General features: G+C 51.8%; 3 non-coding genes and 1 pseudogene across 3 annotated transcripts; 2 read left to right on the forward strand and 2 right to left on the reverse strand.

Moving 5' to 3' along the window:
• Positions 1–429: 429 nt before the first annotated feature.
• trnas-gcu (transfer RNA serine (anticodon GCU)) lies at positions 430–512 on the reverse strand. The gene has a single exon. It is a non-coding gene; the product is annotated as a tRNA-Ser (tRNA).
• Positions 513–1,606: 1,094 nt separating this feature from the next.
• Positions 1,607–1,738, forward strand: LOC131535504 (U4 spliceosomal RNA; annotated as a pseudogene).
• A 1,602-nt stretch (positions 1,739–3,340) lies between these two features.
• trnas-gcu (transfer RNA serine (anticodon GCU)) lies at positions 3,341–3,422 on the reverse strand. Its single transcript has one exon. It is a non-coding gene; the product is annotated as a tRNA-Ser (tRNA).
• A 1,088-nt stretch (positions 3,423–4,510) lies between these two features.
• On the forward strand, positions 4,511–4,645 carry LOC131535503 (U4 spliceosomal RNA). Its single transcript, XR_009269644.1, has one exon. It is a non-coding gene; the product is annotated as a U4 spliceosomal RNA (small nuclear RNA).
• Positions 4,646–5,347: the final 702 nt, after the last annotated feature.

The raw sequence follows: 5,347 nt of genomic DNA on the forward strand, positions 1-5,347 counted from the left end.
GGAGAGATGGCCTCTTTCCCTGCAGCCCGTTATAATGGCTGTCGCTCTTGAAGCCGTCTTTTGGAGAGATGGACATCGTTCAACATTGGCCAGGGGAATTAGCTCAAATGGTGAAGCGCTAAGCAGCATGCGAGAGGTAGCGGGATCGATGCCGCATTCTCCAAGCTGAGTTCCTGCCCTTTTACGCTCACTTCCTAAAGAGACAGACTGCGCGTTGACCTCTGAGCGACTCTCCCGTGCGCTTTTGGGGCTCACTGCTGCCAAAGGTTTTTCGGGGCGTGCCCTGTGCAAATTGGTGGCATAACAGGTCCCACGAGATTTGAATCGGATCGCTGGATTCAGAGTCCTGGTGATAATCATTACATCTTTGGAACCTTGACAGGAGCAGGCGTTGCCGCAAAGACTAAATCACTTACAGGCTAAAGAGATCGGCAAGGATGGGATTCGAACCCGCGTGCAGAGCACAATGGATTAGCAGTCCATCGCCTTAACCACTCGGCCACCTCGTCGCCTTCTGACCTGCCGACCGGAAGCTGGACTGTGTCGTTTTTCTGCAGCTCCTTTCAATGGGGCGGCGTAAAGCTGACCCTTAGTGTGCCGTGAGAGGCCAGGTAGATGCAGTGTCAATCATTTGGCAGTAGCACTGTCCCTTTCAAGCGCTCAAGCAGGGGTGGGGAGCGTTGATCCTGGAGGCCACTCTCCTGCAGTGTTTAGCTCAACCCTGAGAAAAACTGGATAAAAACACCTAACTGCATCCTGAAGACCTTGATTTAGCTGGTTCAGGTGTGTTTGATTAGGGTTGGACCTAAACTCTGCAGAGACAACGGCCCTCCAGGATCATTTGCGCTAAACATCAACCAGCGAGGATGGGATCCGAACCCCACAAGCGTGCAGAGCACAATGGATTAGCAGTTCATCGCCTCAGCCGCCTCGTCTCGCTTTTGCTTTATGACTCCGCCCCTTTTTTGCCAGGACACCCATAATTCTCTCTCCCCAGGGTTCAGGAAAGCAACGCACGCTCTTCTTTGAGTAAAGAGAGAAGAGTGATTAAGCCTTCTTGTACGTGACGCTAACCTGTTCCGTAAACACACCACGCAGACACCCGTGCCCAGAAGTAGGGTGGCCATATGTGCCATTTATAGGGGACACGTCCTGGCCAGGATTGTTATATTGCCTAAAAAATCCAAAGTAGTTTGACCAATAACATGCAGATATTGTACATAATCGACCAATCGTGGTGCGTGAGAAGGTGAGAACGATCAAAGCGATGCAAAGACACGCCGCAGCGCCTTTGTTCGATTCGTTCGACTTGAAGCTGCGCACCGATCATTGTATGACACCAAGAACCGCGAGGCGATTTGAAAGCATAAGGAGCCGTCTGCTCTGCTCTCGTGAAATAATGTTATACAGCGATCGCTCTGCAGAGTGCAAACAGCCAAAACCTGGATATTTTAGGAAATACAGAAATCCTGGCAGGGTGCATCCCAAAAATGGCCCGTATGGTCAGCCAAGCCAGAAAAGGCTGATTGCAGGGCAGTTTGAAGCTTGTTACCACCATGTCGGTTCCGTCCGCATGGGTGCACGGGAAGTCGCGACTCTCCCTGGCATTCTTTCGCAGAGGCAATGCGTAGCCTATGAGGTTCATCCGGCGTGATCATTGCTGGTTGCTTTACCCAATACCCGCCGGGATGACTTGAAATACAGTCAGCCTTTGGCAATTTTGCGGTCTCTCTGGAGCTTAACATCTGGTTAAGAAAGTCAGGCCTGCTTCTGTTTCTTTCACGTGCGTGTTTTGGTTCTCGTTTGGTAGGCGTCTGCGGCAAGCTGGATTCTCAGGCACAAGGATGAGTTTTTTTTCTCCAGCTAGATGTGTACTAAAGAGGTTTTGCAGATGCAGGCAGCAGACCTGCCTGTCCGCTGGTCTCTCTGTGGCGTGACCTAGCGGCGCTTCTGAGCGACTCTCCTACGTGCGCTTTAGGGGCTCACTGCTTTGCTGGTGGCCATCTGGGAGGCAGATAGCGATGTGGCGTTGCCAAGCAGTTTGTCAGTGGGGTTGGATCCCAGTGGATTTTGGTCTCTGGGCCCCACGGACAAAAGGAAAAGAGAGCACATGTGCGAAACCGAGGATCGAACCAGGGACCTTCAGATCTTCAGTCTAGCAGCTCTCCCAACTGAGCTATTTCGGCCGCAACTGCAAGCTGTTTAGCCAGCAGCCGTGAGCACCGTCACTTTGCCAGAAGAGCAGAGCTGAGCTCCCAGAGAATAAAGAGTTGGCCCGTGCGGGGATCGAACCCGCGACCTTGGCGTTATTAACTGCGCTCTAACCAACTGAGCTAACGGCCTGGCTTTGCCTAGCCTTTCTGCCGATTGACCAAAAACTTCCTGATTGCTCTTGACCTAAAGAGATGAAACAGCTTCTGGACCAAGCCTCTGGCAGGCTCGTCTGGGATTTGAACCAGGACCTCTACAAGGCGAGAGTCACAGCCTAGACCAGCGAGCCTACCTGCATAGCGCCTGGCCGTGAAAAATGAACAACTACAGCAACAACCAAAGAAGGAACACGAACTAACATGGAAGTTATCAAACACCTCGAGACGGTGTCAAAGGCAAGCGAAGGAAAGTTGGCCTCTGAATGGATTTAAAAATGGGGCTGGACTTAACATGCAGAGGGATCTTAGGGAGGACAGCTGAAGCGGTCAGATGTCCCGTAGACTTTAAGCCAGTGTGGGAAAAGAGGGAGAAGCTGGATGCACGACCTGAGTGATCCAAAAGGCAGCCTCGTAATACAGGAATCCGCACACATATATACTGGGGTCACAAGACCAAGAAGGGCCTTAAAACAAAAGCACAATCTCTCGGTTAATCCTACAACTAAATGGCGGCCCAGTACAAAGGTGCCAGCACAGAGGAGATGGCCTCTTTCCTGCAGCCCGTTATAATGGCTGTCGCTCTTGAAGCCGTCTTTTGGAGAGATGGACATCGTTCAACATTGGCCAGGGAATTAGCTCAAATGGTAGGCGCTCGCTTAGCATGCGAGAGGTAGCGGGATCGATGCCCGCATTCTCCAAGCTGGTTCTTGCCCTTTTACGCTCACTTCCTAAAGAGACAGACTGCGCGTTGGACCCAGGCGACTCTCTCGTGCGCTTTTGGGGCTCACTGCTGCCAAGAGGTTTTTCGGGCGTGTCCTGTGCAAATTGGTGGCATAACAGGTCCCACCGAGATTTGAACTCGGATCGCTGGATTCAGAGTCCTGGTGATAATCATTACATCATGGAACCTTGACAGGAGCAGGCGTTGCTCACAGGGCGCAAAGACTAAATCACTTACGGGCTAAAGAGATCGGCGAGGATGGGATTCGAACCCCAGCGTGCAGAGCACAATGGATTAGCAGTCCATCGCCTTAACCACTCGGCCACCTCGTCGCGCTGACCTGCCGACCGGAAGCTGGACTGTGTCGTCTTTTCTGCAGCTCCTTTCAATGGGACGGCGTAAAGCTGACCCTTAGTGTGCCGTGAGAGGTCAGGTAGAGTACAGTGTCAATCATTTGGCAGTAGCACTGTCCCTTTCAAACGCTCAAGCAGGGGTGGGGAAGCGTTGATCCTGGAGGGCCACTCTCCTGCAGAGTTTAGCTCAACCCTGAGAAAAACTGGATAAAAACACCTAACTGCATCCTGAAGACCTTGATTTAGCTGGTTCAGGTGTGTTTGATTAGGGTTGGAGCTAAAGTCTGCAGAGACAACGGCCCTCCAGGATCAACGTTCCCTCAACATCAACCAACGAGGATGGGATCTGAACCCACGCGTGCAGAGCACAATGGATTAGCAGTTCATCGCCTCAGCCGCCTCGTCTCGCTTCAGCTTTATGACTCCACCCCTTTTTGCCAGGACACCCATAATTCTCTCTCCCAGGGTTCAGGAAAGCAACGCACACTCTTCTTTAGTAAAGAGAAGAGTGAATTAAGCCTTCTTATGCGTGGCGCTAACCTGTTCCGTAAACACGCCACGCAGACACCCGTGCCCAAGTAGGGTGGCCATATGTGCCATTATAGGGGACACGTCCTGGCCAGGATTGTTATATTGCCTAAAAAATCCAAAGTAGTTTGACCAATAACATGCAGATATTGTACATAATCGACCAATCGTGGTGCGTGAGAAGGTGAGAGCGATCAAAGCGATGCAAAGACACACGCCGCGCCTTTGTTAGTTCGTTCGACTTGAAGCTGCGCACCGATCATTGTATGACACCAAAGAACGCGAGAAGCGATTTGAAAGCATAAGGGCCGTCTGCTCTGCTCTCGTGAAATAATGTTATACAACGATCGCTCTGCAGAGTGCAAACAGCCAAAACCTGGATATTTTAGGAAATACAGAAATCCTGGCAGGGTGCATCCCCAAAAATGGCCCGTATGGTCAGCCAAGCCAGAAAGGCTGATTGCAGGGCAGTTTGAAGCTTGTTACCACCATGTCGGTTCCGTCCGCATAGGTGCGGGAAGGTCGCGACTCTCCCTGGCATTCTTCGCAGAGGCAATATCGTAGCCTATGAGGTTCATCCGGCGTGATCATTGCTGGTTGAAAACTTTACCCAATACCCGCGGGATGACTTGAAATACAGTCAGCCTTTGGCAATTTTGCGGTCTCTCTGGAGGCTTAACATCTGGTTAAGAAAGTCAGGCCTGCTTCTGTTTCTTTCACGTGCGTGTTTTGGTTCTCGTTTGGTAGGCGTCTGCGGCGGAGCTGGATTCTCAGGCACAAGGATGAGTTTTTCTCCAGCTAGATGTGTACTAAAGAGGTTTTGCAGATGCAGGCAGCAGACCTGCCTGTCCGCTGGTCTCTCTGTGGCGTGACCTAGCGGCGCTCTGAGGCGACTCTCTCGTGCGCTTTAGGGGCTCACTGCTTTGCTGGTGGCCATCTGGGAGGCAGATAGCGATGTGGCGTTGCCAAGCAGTTTGTCAGTGGGGTTGGATCCCAGTGGATTTTGGTCTCTCTGGGCCCCACGGACAAAAGGAAAAGAGGGCACATGTGCGAAACCGGGATCGAACCAGGGACCTTCAGATCTTCAGTCTAGCAGCTCTCCCAACTGAGCTATTTCGGCCGCAACTGCAAGCTGTTTAGCCAGCAGGGATTTCCGTGAGAGCACCCGTCACTTTGCCAGAAGAGCAGAGCTGAGCTCCCAGAGAATAAAGAGTTGGCCCGTCACGGGGATCGAACCCGCGACCTTGGCGTTATTAACCAGCTCTAACCAACTGAGCTAACCGGCCTGGCTTTGCCTAGCTTTCTGCCCGATTGACCAAAAACTTCCTGATTGCTCTTGACCTAAAGAGATGAAACAGCTTCTGGACCAAGCCTCT

Source organism: Onychostoma macrolepis, unplaced genomic scaffold, assembly GCF_012432095.1.
Source record: "Onychostoma macrolepis isolate SWU-2019 unplaced genomic scaffold, ASM1243209v1 Scaffold307, whole genome shotgun sequence".
Classification (NCBI taxonomy): domain Eukaryota; kingdom Metazoa; phylum Chordata; class Actinopteri; order Cypriniformes; family Cyprinidae; genus Onychostoma; species Onychostoma macrolepis.